We start from the raw sequence: 14,208 nt of genomic DNA on the forward strand, positions 1-14,208 counted from the left end.
AACTTCCTACCCTTCCATCGCTCCTCCCCAGCATTCTAGAGAGATGGATGAGATAGCCCTATGAAAAAAAAAAAAAAAAAGAGATAGCCCTATGAAGCCCTGGCCTAACTGCTATACTCCACTGTGTTCCCAGATGCTCATGCTATTTTCTCTGGAATGTTCTTATTTTCTCCCTAATTCACTTCAGCCTCCTCCAATCTGTCTGCATGTAACTAGAGAAAATATTTCAAAACACAGACCTAAACTCAGTATGTGTCTACTTTTAAATGAGATATTATCTCTCTCTCATAATCCTATCTACCACTTTTTCCTTACCTAGCCACATACCCAACACCAGGGCTTTCCTTCCATTTTTTGAACCCACTCAGTCAAGGTTCTCTGATTGGAAGCTGAAAAACTAACTTAAAGATTGATAGGTCTGCCCTTCGTACCATTCCCAAACTATATGAATCCTGCACTATCTAGGCCCTCAACCTCACAATTACAGATGGTTAACAGTAACTCCAAACAGGAGGGCCTGGGCTCCTGACACAGTCAAGATGAGTTCTTCCCACTGGTCAAGTAGGAGGGACGTGGCTGTAGAAACCCACATAGACACCTGCATTCCACAGTCTCCAGGGTCTTGGCCTCTAGCTGGAGGAAATCAATGAAGCCTAGCCTTCCATAGCTTGGTACATTATTCATTCATTCAACAAGTACTTTTTTAGCACTTTTGACATATCAGGCATTGTTTTAGGTGTTGGGGCCTATACCACAGTGAACAAAACAAAGCTTCTGCTTTCAAAGAGCTTACAATCTAGTGGGGAGAGGCAGACCATAAAAAAGAAATACAGGTCACGTAGGGATAAACATTATAAAGAAAAAGCAGGATAGGGACTTCCCTGGTGGTTCAGTGGTTAAGATCTACCTTCCACTGCAGGGAACAAAGATACCAGATGCCACAGAGAAACTAAGCCTGTGTGATGAAACTAGAGAGTCCTTGCGTGCTGCAGTGAAAGACCCTGCAGGCCACAACTAACCCCCTCATGCTCTTGCTCAATTGCTTCAGTTGTGTCTGCTCTTAGCGACACTATGGGCTGTAGCCCGCCAGGCTCCTGTCCATGGGATTCTCAAGGCAAGAATGCTAGAGTGGGTTGCCATGCCCTCTTCCAGGGGATCTTCCCAACCCAGGGACTGAACGCGCATCTCCTGTGTCTCCTGCACTGTAGGTGCATTCTTTATGGCTGAGACACCAGGCAAGCCCAAATAAGTTTTTTTAAAAAAAGAAAAAGCAGGATAGAAAGTGGTGAGGATATTTTGTATATTGTGGAAGGCCCCCCCTTTTTTTTTTAGCACAGATTTAAAAGAAGGAAGCCATGTGGATATCTAGGTGGGATGGGAAGCCATCAAGGGATTTTAATCAGAAGAGTGCTTTTTGAGCCCCAGTACCACCAATGACTTCCAGAGTGACAAATTTTTTTTTTAATGGTATGTTTTTTTATTTTTTTATTTTTTTCATTTATTTTTATTAGTTGGAGGCTAATTATTTTATAATATTGTAGTGGGTTTTGTCATACATTGACATGAATCAGCCATGGATTTACATGTAAATGGTACGTATTTTTAAAAGTTCATTCTAATTATTTTGTGACACCAGGATATTAAAGAGAGGGAATGGTTTACAACCTGCAATTTCTTCATACCTCAATGTCTACATCCATTCAACAACCACTTGGAGTACCTCCTCTGTATTAGGCAGTGAGTTAGGTGTTAAAGACAGACAAGGCAACAAGCCAGACCCAGCCCCTCCGTTTAAGAGATTGTCAGTGTGGAGAGCTCAGCTCCAGCCCCCATTCACCTTTCACTGACTTACCTTTGAGCTCTGCTACTCTTAAAGGTGAGTCAGTGAAATTGACCTAGCTGCAGTTTCTCCCATTTTGTCTTTCTCACTATATTCAGACCGGATGCCCAGTGGCATTTTCCTGACCATGTTTTTTTCGCTCCTCTTGACAACAAATTTGGGCTTCCCAGATGGTGCTAGTAGTGAAGACCCCATCTGCCAATGCAGGAGACCTAAGAGATGCGGGTTTGATCCCGGGGTCAGAAAGATCACATGGATGAGAGCACGGCAACCCACTCCAGTATTCTTCCCTGGAGAATCCCATAGAGGAGCCTGGCAGGCTACAGGCCATGGAGTCACAAAGAGTCAGATACCACTGAAGCAACTTAGCATGCATGCATACACAACAAATTTGTATGTCTACACTTTTACACTATTCAGACAACCCTGGGACCCTCCTACCTTATCACTCTTCACTAATAAAGATCCAGCTCTGCGTATCAAAATAACACAGTTTAGATAAATTTACTCTTTCTTTTTTCACCATATTTTCAATGAGAGTAAAACATCTACTTATCATAGAATAACATTGGCCTAAATTATATGGCCTGTAACAGAAGTTTTTAACCACTCTCCAAATAGGGGAGATCTCACAGATAGGGGGTATAGCACATGTGATTGAGGAGGAGAAAAAGGACAAATAATTCTTTCAGAAAATAGAGATTTAGCCTTTGTCTCTATGGCAGTCTATTACTCTTCTAGGCCCTATTGATTCTTACGTCTCAGAATTCTTGCCCTTGTCTAGTTCCCTCCCACACTGACTTTGGACTTGGACGTGGGACTAGCTTTAGCTGATGGGACATTAAGAAGCAGAATGTGAGCAGAGCCTTAATAAGTGTTTGCACATTGTGGTTTATCCTTTCGGGGTGCTCCTCTTCAGAACCCAGCTGCCACGCTGTGAGATCTCTCCCCAACTTAGCAATGGGGAGAGATCACATGAAGGAGCACAGGGGTCCTGATGAACAGCCCCAGCTAATCTCCCAGCCAGCAGACAGCACGTGACTGATCTAGCCTCGATGAACCCTCCAACCCTGGTTGAGCAATCTCAGTAGTCAACACACAGAACAAACACGAGCTATCTCTGATAAATCTTGCTTTAAATGCAGAGTTTTGAGCAAATAAGTGACTGTCTCTATTTTAAGCCACCAGTTTGGTGGGGGGTGGAGGGCATTTTGTCATATAGCATTAGAAAACTAGAACATCTACTTTATAAAAATAAAAACAAAAGAGGCATTGTTCCTACTGTATATTGGAATTCTTAAGACTGAAATGCCTGAACCTTGGGTCAAGGCTTGAACCTTGGGTCAAGGGTCGACTTCTCTAATAAGAGAAATGCCGGTGCACAGTTATACTACTGTAATTGTTAGTTTAATGTCTGTACTCCCATTCATCTATTAGTTCTATGAGGAAAGGGATTATGTCTATCGTGGTCAACATTGTTTCAAGGACCTAGAAAAGACCCTAGCACATAATAAGCACTCAATCAATATTTTAATAAATCAATATTATGCTGATGTACTAGTTATGTTAGTTCTGTTCAAATAGGACAGTATTACTTATTTTATTATTATTAGCAAACATTATTATATAATATTTACATACAGACACTGTTTTAAGCAATTTACAGGTATTAACTAATTGAGTCCTCACAATAACCCTATGAGCTAGGTACTATTACTATCCCTTTTTACAGATTAGGAAACTGAGGAACAAGAATAAGAAGTAACTTGCTTGTTGCAGGGCCAGGATTCAAACCCAGGGAGTCAGTTTCCAGAATCCATATTCTTTGCCACTTCACTCTCTCTCCCAGTTTCCTGTTCTAGGTCTGGTAGTGCCATTGCTATTGAAGCAAGCATAAAGTAAGGTTACACACCAGAAGATGAAGAATATCTTCACCATGATGAAGACACCATTGTGATTATACAGGTGAAAAGTTGCACACAGGGACACATTCCTGCCCTAAAACACCTTTACAACATGAATGACAAGAAGATGATGACATTCAGAAATGAGAGATGGTGACACACACCAGGAAGAGAGACCCTTATACAAGGCCCTACCCTAAGCCTCTAACTCTGCCAGCTAAAATGACTGAACCCCAACCTGGGAGCTCAATTCAATCCCAGTCACCCTACTGGGCTATAGGAAACCCTGATTCAGGAGCTGTGAGCTCTCCACTGAGTCCCTTTTAATGCCAGTGCTCCTGTGACTTGTTACTGGGTCTTCCTCATGCTCAGCACAGAGACCAATGGCAAAGGCCCACTGCAGTGCCGTCGCCAGCCCTGCCCCTGCTCTGAAGAACAGCCTGGGTGTGGGAGTCTGGATCAAGCCAATAACGACGTGAAGGTCGCCAGCAATCTGACCTCCCAGTGTGATGAGTACAGTACTTTCTTAACCCAAAACGATCACTATCACCACCAGCAAGTGTGTACACCCACACACAAATGCTCCAACCAAACTGAAATGGCAATTTACCCCAACAGTAGAAGAACTATTTCATGACTACATTGCTTGATAGCTACAAAAGGAGTGCAGAGTTGGGGAGCAAGATGTTAAGTCTTGGTGATGAGTGGGGCCTTTTAGAGGGAGTCTCTGAGCTTCATCTTCCGTACTTGACATTCACTCAACAGATACTTTTTGACACCTGCTATATGCCAGTAACTGTACTAGGTAGATGATCACTGAGAATGCTCCACCTTAGAAATAGCGCTTTAACTCACTGAATCACTTTTTGGTGTGCTGCCATCAGGCTGCAAGAGACACCCTTGTGAACTAGACACCCTCTCAGGGATGCTGTCAAGGACACTGCTCGTCATCCAACACAATGTTCTCTTCATGAGCATCCCTGGGAGACAGCCCAATCTGACCTCAATTCTCGGAAGTTTTACTTCTCCAGAGTAACGGGTTTGTTTTTTTATCTATGGACACCATGAATTGTGGGACCAAGGAGGCTGTCAGCTTAGAGACAAATTCATGGCCCAGTTGTAGCAAATGTGAAGGTCATTCCTATCTGTATTTTTAACTTTGTCCCTGGCTCTATTTTGTCGTTTTTATTTCTTCACTCTTCCTGAAAACCATGTTTTTATTTATTCATTCTCTGCACTTTTTTTTTTTGCACTTTAATTTATGGCATCATGTATTGTGTGTATGTGTGCAATTTTTTATTCTGGAGGCTTTTCTTGTATCCTTGGAATTGGCTATGAACCCTTTCTAAAAGAAGATATTGGCATCAATATTTATAATACATTATATACATCTATGTAAATGCTATGATAGAACTGTGTCTACAGGGTGCTGCTGATGAACAGGAGGGCTTATAAATCATCCAGAGCATTAAAGAAGACTTTGCAGAGGGGTCATTTCTGGAGTTTCTCTTTTGTATGGCTCTTCGGTTTGGTGAGGATATTGTAGAATTTATTCACCATGCAACAACTGTTAAACAAAATTAAGTTGTTACCTAGTACAAGAGAACACTAAAAGTCTTGCACAGTAAAGTTCTACATCATGTCATATCATCGGTTTATGGGGCACCACTGAAACGGTTCACAAGAGATCAAGGCTACTTCCACAAGTTTCTTCTCATCAATTTTTTTCTCACAAAAAGATCGTGGGAAAAATAATTCATGCTTATAATGCTTATATCAAAATTCACTTGCAGACAAAGAAATTAAGATGGAATATCAAACTCAAGTTAGAAGATATTTTATAGCAAATTAAGGTGAAGAATTAAAATAGTTACCTCGAAGACATATATACACAAAATGTTATCAAATGAATTATTCAAATAAATGAGGACAAACAGGATTTAAGAACTTAAATTATCAAAGTCAATAGTCTCCATTTGGAAGGGATATTAAAAATCATTTATTTCAGTTGCATACCTCCGCAGCAGTGTTCTTCCTTAATTCTTTATTCCATCTTGCAGGCAGACACCCAGAAAAGAGTTCTAGCAATATAAAAACTCATATTGACCAACTGCATAGAGGGGACCCTAGGAAATAGGTCAGGATCTCACAGATGAAGCATTTTGTAATTTAAAAGAAAACAGCAAAAAACATGTTTGTGCATGCCTGCTTAGTCTTGTTTGATTCTTTGCAATCCCATAGACTCTAGCCCACCAGCCTCCTCTGTTCATGATATTTCCCAGGCAAGAATACTGGAGTGGGTTGCCACTTCCTCCTCCAGGGAATCTTCCCAACCCAGGAAACAAACCTGGGTCTCCTGCAGCTCCTGCATTAGCAGGCAGATTCTTTACCACTTAGCCATTTGGGGAGCCCCAATAAGCATGTTTACTGCATATCTTTTCATTCTTCAATAGCATGAAAAATTACAACCACCTTTTTCATTCAAGTTGCAAAAAAAAAAGAACAAAAAAGTAAACCAGCTCTACTCAATGACCTCTTTCAACCATCTATAAGGCCTGGTGCTTTAAAGGGGATACTATTCTGCCTTGCATTGGGGGAAATTGTTGACTTTTAATTTAGAATGACTAACGGTAAAAAATCTGCCTGCAATGCAGAAGACTCGGGTTTGATCCCTGGGTTGGGACTATCCCCTGGAGAAGGAGATGGCTACTCCAGGATTCTTGCCTGGGAAATCCCAAGGACAGAGAAGCCTGGTGGGCTATAGTCCATGGGATCACAAAGAGTTGGACATGACTGAGCAACTAACACAAAGAGAAGACATTTCTATTTTTCCCTCCTCTTCCTTTCTGTTAGAATTAAAAAAAGAAAAAAACAACTTAAAAGCAAAATTATCTGAAAAATGCTCACTGCTGAGAGGAAAGCCTGCTCTGAACTCAGCAATTAGTCACCCTGACATTTCCTGCAGGAGGGCAGCCTAGACAGGCAGAAGAACCACTATAGTGCTAGGCTGGATATTCCATGAGGGCAGGAACCATCTTTGCTTTTCCACATCTACCTGGTGCCTGGCTTAAAGTCTGGCACAATGCATATTCATGCATTCATTCATTCAATAAATATGTATTAAGTACCTAACCTAATCTGTACCAGGCAGTGTTCTATATGCCTGAAAAAAGTAAAGTGATAGTCAATTGCTGCTGGGCTGTGCTTAGTCGCTCAGCTCCATCACAACTCTGTGAGACCCCATGGGCTATATAGACTGCCAGGATTCTCTGTCCATGGAATTCTCCGGCAAGAATACTGGAATGGGTAGCCATTCTTTTCTCCAAGGGATCTTCCCAACCCAGGAACCGAACCTGGGTTTCCCACACTGGAGGCAGATTCTTTACCATCTGAGCCACCAGGGAAGCCTGGGTTACATCATGAAACAAACAAAGATCTCTACCCAAAGGAAATCTCATTTCTATTGGGAAGGGGGTAGAGGAGGAACAGACAATAGGTAAGGAATCTGTTCTGAGTGTGAAGGTGAGTAAAAGTTAAGTGGGATTGGGGACAAAGAGCTAAAGAGGAAGAGCAGACTGCGGTTTTGAATAGGGCACACATTGTAGACCTCACTGAGAAGGTGATATTTAAACAAAGCCTTAAGGGGGATGAGGTGCCAAGGCATGTTCAGGAAGTGGTAAGAAAACCAGTTTCAGAAGGAAGGCTGTGGGAAATGAAACTGGGAAGGAGATAGGAGGCTCACTAAGAAGGGTGCAGAGCTACATGATATGAATTTACAAAATTTAGAGTTTACAAAGAACTTTTTCTTATAGTCCTATTTAATTCTCACATTCCCAGTAAAGTTAGTTTCATCTCCATTTTATCAATAAGGAAACTATACTCAGAGAAACTTGGTCATTTTCCCAAGATCACACAGAGATACAACATAAGAATAAAATTTAATGTAAACTTTTAAAATTATACACCCTGTAGAGCAACCCAGAGACTGTAGGTGCTCAGTAAATAAATTACAGAACAGGACACTAAGAGCCTATTTTGAATTTTGTGTATTACTGGAAACAGAAAATAGGTGGTTACAAATCTATTTCTATCATAAATGCCTTTCTTTTACTACAAACTTTTATAAACTTTTGCTTTCAGATTCAACCCATTTCTCTTAGAAACACAATAATACTTTGTGACTTGATTTTCATGAATAAAAATATTATTTCTTAATTATACAAGAAATGCATGGATTCTTTCTCTAAAAGGCTAACATCCCCAACCAACGACCACTTCCTACCTGGTCCTCAACATCAGAGATACATAAGTACTATCAGTTCTAACTGTATTCTCCTGTTCTTTTTCTGTAGATACTTGTATATTAAATGCTACTATGTGTAAAACTGAACTCATGATTTTCCCCTCAAAGCTAACCTGGTTTCTCTGATTTCCTTGTCAGTGAATAGCATTATCCCATCTGAAACTTAACATTCTGTATTTTATCCACCCACTCACCTGCCACATCTAATCATCAATCACTTCCTTAGGCTTACTTCTTTAGTATCTTGCATTACAGCTCTCTAGTCTCCAATCCCACGTCCGCTGCTTTAATATTGGCCCTCTTTACTGACTACTTCCACTCAGGGTCAGTTACACGCTGCGTGATGGGCCGTCACACAGGGCCTCATGCTTGGTTTAATGCTCTGCTCTCACTATCCTGAAATTCTCAATCATTTTTTACCAACCATGCATTGCAGCTTGCAGTATTTTAGTTCCCCAAACAGGAAGTGAACCTGGGCGCCCAGGTTTTATCCCCGGTCAGGGAACTAGAGGGCTTCCCAGTTGACTTTAGTGGTAAAGAACCCAACTGCCAACACAGGAGGTGTAAGAGATGCGAGCTCCATCCCTGGGTCGGGAAGATCCTCTGTAGGAGGGAATGGCAACCCACTCCAGTATTCTTGCCTGGAGAATCTCATGGACAGAGGAGCCTGGCGGGTTACAGCACTTAGGATCACAGAATTGGCCATAACGGAGGCAACTCAGCACAGCACACATGCAGGGAACTAGATCCCACACGCCAAAATGAAAGGTCTTGAGTGCCGTAACTGAGACCAGATGCAGACAAATAAGTAAATGTGTTTTTTTTTTTTTAAAGAAAAATTGTAGCTTTGTATGGTGATGCTATGGTGATCATTTTTCAGTGTATACAATTATCAAAACATTCTGTTATACCCCTGAAACTAATATAATATCATATGTCAACTATGTCTCAATTTAAAAAAAAGAACGGGCTCTGGTTAATAATAATGTATCAGTAACAATTTTAGATCATTAGTTATGACAACTGTACCATTTTAATTTAACAATAGGGAAAACTGGGTGTTAGGTATACAGGAAGTCTCTGTACTATCCTTGTGACATTTCTGTAAATGTAAAACTGTTTCAAAATTAAAAGTCTATTTAAAAACCAACAACTGGGGACCTGGGGGTTGGAAGGGAGAACAGTTCATAAAGAAGACAGAGACCATGCGTAGTCCTAGAGATAAAGAGGAAAACCAGAACAAATCGGAGACACTCAAAAAGAAAATTTCCAACCCCACTAGGCCTCCCAGTCAGTTGAAACCTAAGCGTTGTAAGAAATTTAATTCATACAACCATTTAAAATTGCATTTTAGCTAGAATTTACTTTCCATTTTGTGCTTTCTAATAAAATTTTTCTTTACTTTTAAAGAAAAAAAGTATAGCAGTAATTCTACACCCCCAAAACTCCCCTCATCTTTCCTCCCCTCCAACTCTGACCCCATCACAGTTTCCTCTTTCTCTTCTTTTAGGTCTCCCCATCTCAGAAAGGGCGTCCCCAACCATCCTCTTGCTAAGGACAGAAAGCTGGAAGTCAGCCATGACTCCTTCTCCATCAGCTTAGCATCCTGTCACCATGACCTGGCAGATTCTACCTTTATATTTATACTTCCCTCCCTCTCCATTTCTACTATATAGCCCTTCAGTTCAGTTCAGTTCTATATAGGCCTTAGGCCTTAGTTATTATTATTTTTTTTGTGGGGGGGGGGCATATTGCACAGCTTGTAGGATCCTAGTTTTCCAACCAGGGATTGAACCTGTGCTCCCAGCATTAGAAGCACGGAGTCCTAATTACTGGACCACCAGGGAAGTGCCAGCCTTACCAATTTTAATCTCGTCTCTCATCATAAAAGCTTCCGATGAATCCATCCTCCAAATTAACATCCAAATGGTTGTTCTAAAATGTAAATATGATCAAATTATCTGTAAAACAAAGTTGCTGTGACTAAAATATGACATTTACAGCGAGCTTAGCACAGTGCCTCACAGGCACTCCCCGTGAAAAATCAGCTGTTAGAGGTTATATCACCCTATCCCTAAACTCTTCCAGTATCTCTCAAGAGCTTTCAAGAAAAAATTCTAACGTAATTCTTAAGCCCTTATGAAACTGGCTCCTACCATGCCTCCAGTTATTTCCAGCTATCTCCATGGATACCTGTGATCTTGTGAGAATTACAGAGCACACTACTGAAATACATTATAATGGTAAGAAAGGAGACCAAAAGCTCATACAACTCATTTGTGATAGCAACAAAAAGCACCTTTAAGAAGAAATGATCAGAACCTGTTTGTTTTTTAATGTACACAGCAATCAAAACTGTGGTATTGCTACAAAAACAGACATATGGATCACTGGAACAGAATAAAGAGCCCAGAAATAAGTCCACACACCTACGGTCAATTAATCTTCAACAAAGGAGGCAAAAATATAAACGGGGAAAAAGAGACTCTCTTAAGCAAGTGGTGCTGGGAAAGTTGGACAGCTGCGTGCATATTAATGAAGTTACAACACACTTTCACACCACGCACAAAAATAAACTCTAAAATGACTTAAAGACTTAAACATAAGACGTGATACCATAAAACTCCTAGAAGAGAGCATAACATTCTCTGACATAAATCACACAAATATTTTCTTAGGGCAGTCTCCCAAAGCTATAGAAATAAAAACAAATAGGACCTAATCAAACTTACAAACTTTTACACAGAAAACCATGGGGAAAAAAAGACCTACAGAATGGGAAAAAATATTTGTGAGTGATGTGACTGACAAGGGTTAATCTCAAAATAAATAAACAGCTCAAACAACTCAACAACAACAAAACAAACAACCCAGCTGAAAAATGGGCATAAGACGTTACTAGACGTTTCTCCAAAGACGACATATAAATGCCCAGTAGACACATGAAAAGATGTTCAACATCACTAATTATTAATAAATGCAAATCAAACTAGAACAAGGGCTTCCCTGGTGGCTCAGCGGTAAAGAATCTACCTACCAATGCAGAAGACACAGCAAGATAACTTGTTTACAGAGAGGAAGATTCAACACTATGAACAAGTTAATTCTTCCCAAGCTGACTGGTATATAAACGCACTGTAATCACAATCAAAATCACACTAGGACGTTAAGGGAATCTGCCAGAAATACTCCTAAGCTCATGTAACAGAAGAAAAATACTAGAAAATGTCAGGAAAATTGTAAAAAGAAGGAGCAATGAGGGGAAAGAGGCCTACCAGACACTAAAATGTATTTTAAGGAAATTTAGTACATGTAAAAATGGCATTTCACATGAATTAAGAGAAATGGAATATTAAAATAGGCAAACCAGTTCACCATTTGGAGAATAACAAAGTTCAGCTAATTACAAATAATCCTCAGTACTTACATCAAAAGAATTTCCAGATGGAATAAAGATTTAAATATGAAAAATGAAACCAGGAAAGTACCAGAAGAAAACCTGGGAGAACATATTTACAAGGTTGGATTGGTGAAGGCTTTTAAACATGGCAAATGAAGAAGTATGAGGGGGACAAGCAGAGAGAATAAAGGAAATGAGAAGGCAAAAAGAAAGAATTAAAACTTACCTACATAAAAATTAAAAACTTCAAGAAATTTCCTGGCAGTCTAGTGGTTAGGACTTCACTCTTTCACTGCATAGGGCCTAGGTTCAATCCCTGGTTGGGGAACTATGATCCTGCAAGCTGCATGGCATGGCAAAAAAATTAAAAACTTAACGTGGTCAAAGTATATAGAGGTAGTAAATCAAAAGCTACAAAACACTAGAGGAAATAACTGCCACATATGACACATTAACACTACTATCCTAAGCATAAAAGTGCTATCATATATCATTAAAACAGTGGAGGGACACCACAGAAAAACAGTCAAATGATAAGAATAGACACATGACAGAAGAGTCAGTAAACATTTGAAAGATGTTAATCACACTATTCAAGAAACTCAAATTAAAACAATAGATATCACTTTTTAACCTTTAAACTTAGGTGAGACAAAAAAAGACAGAACTCCCCACACTGGCCATTACTGACAGGCACAAACTGATGTGGAAAGTTATTTATTCAGTTTAAATCTGCATTCACATTCACATAACAATTTCAGTTCCAGATGTCTTACAGAAATACTTGCAGAAGTGCCCAAAGCTGTATGTGAGAATTCCTCTGCAACGCTGTTCACAGAACAGTGTAAACTGTCACCATGCTCATCAATAGCAGAATGGTTAAAGTGCCTGCGTACTAAACATTACACACTCGTCAAAAATAACAAGCTAGACTTATTTGTCCTGCCACGATAAGATGACAATAAATTAAATGAAAGGGGAAAATTGCAAGCAGCATGTATGATCCTATTTCTAGTAAATTCTTTGTAATGATTTTTTTTAACACAAATTAAGAATCACCTAACTGCTTCTGGAGTGACAAGATACTAGTTCAAAGCTTGAATTGGGAGGAAGAAATTTTATACTTTTCTAAGCTTAATTTTTTAATTAAGTACTACAGTCAAATGGGTTTAATACTCCGAAGGTATAAACAGGTATATTGTGAAATGTCTTCCTCTCCATTCACCTCTCTCCAGCACCTAGCTCTCTCCAGAAGAAACCATATTATTAGTTTGGGGGTATCTTTCTGAAATAATCTATACACATACAAGCAAATAAATAGTTTTCTTTTTTTAACCAAAAAGTTCTATTTTATTCTTAATAAAGAATTAACTTATAATATTCTATGGGCTTTCTCTGGTATCTCAGCTGTATAGGATCTGCCTGCAATGCAGGAGACCCTGGTTCGATTCTTGAGTTGGGAAGATCCCCTAGAGAAGGGATAAGTTACTCACGACAGTACTTTTGGACTTCCCTGGTGGTTCAGATGGTAAACAATCTGCCTGCAAGGCAGGAGACCTGGATTCCATCCCTGGATTGGAAAGATCCCCTGGAGGAGGTCATGGCAACCCATGCCAATTCTTGCCTGGAGAATCCCCATGGACAGAGGAACCTACCGGTCTACAGTCCATGGGATCCCAAAGAGTTGGACATGACTAAGCACAGCACAGCAACCAGAAAGAAAAGGAATTACACATACCAGATTTTAAAAATATTTTCAGTGTCATATTTCAGTCTTACTGTTTCAGTCCCAAGAAGGTATCTCCAAGTTTGTATTTATCAAATTTTCATCTTTCTAAAGGGGCTTCCCAGGTGGTGCTAGTGGTAAAGAACCCACCTGCCAATGCAGGAGACTTAAGAGACTCAGGTTCCAACCCTGAGTCAGGAAGATCCCCTGAAGTAAGGCATGGCAACCCACACCAGTATTCTGGCCTAGAGAATCCCTTGGACAGAGGAGCCTGGTCAGCTACAGTTCAGAGGGTCACAAAGAGGTAGAGATGAACAGACTGAGCACACAGGCATCTTTCTAAAACTTGTGGGAATTTCAATTGGTTTCCTCAGGCAAAAAGAAACACTAAACATGGTAACATTTAAGAAACACTAGCCATGGCAACACTGATCACAGAAACTTGGTTGAAGTGATTTGATATATACCATCTGATGGTATTTCATGTGGTTAACCAGTGTTGGATTCACGAACACACAGATTACACTAAATTAGGAACTGGAGGACTTCAAGGCCCACATAACACATGAACGATATTTATTGTTTACTGTTCTCTAGTAATTGTTCATGTTTTCACAATTGTTGGCGTCTCTGCCTGGGATACTCATCTGGACAAGCCAAGATTCCCCCTACTCAGCACCTCAATGCTCTTCTTTTATTGGCATTTATCTTTGAGGGGTGGATAAATGACTTAAGTGATTTTTATATTATCAAGTTATAGCTCACTTCCTGGCAATACTAGACTTTTAGTAATGGATGCTTAAAGAAACAAAACCCTTTACACATAAGGTGATAGAGAAAAACCTAACATCTAAGAGTAGAAATGTTAGGTGTTTGTCAGCCTTAGCACAAGCACAGACACGTGAAAAAGTGCATTTCGGAAAATGCAGAAAGCTACAATTTAAAGTGTTAAGTAAAAAAATAATAATAATAAAGTGTTAAGTATGGGGGAATGCCTCCAGGGTAGTTTAAAATCTTTAGTTCAGGAACATACAC

This window comes from Cervus canadensis, chromosome 30 (assembly GCF_019320065.1).
Source record: "Cervus canadensis isolate Bull #8, Minnesota chromosome 30, ASM1932006v1, whole genome shotgun sequence".
Taxonomy (NCBI): domain Eukaryota; kingdom Metazoa; phylum Chordata; class Mammalia; order Artiodactyla; family Cervidae; genus Cervus; species Cervus canadensis.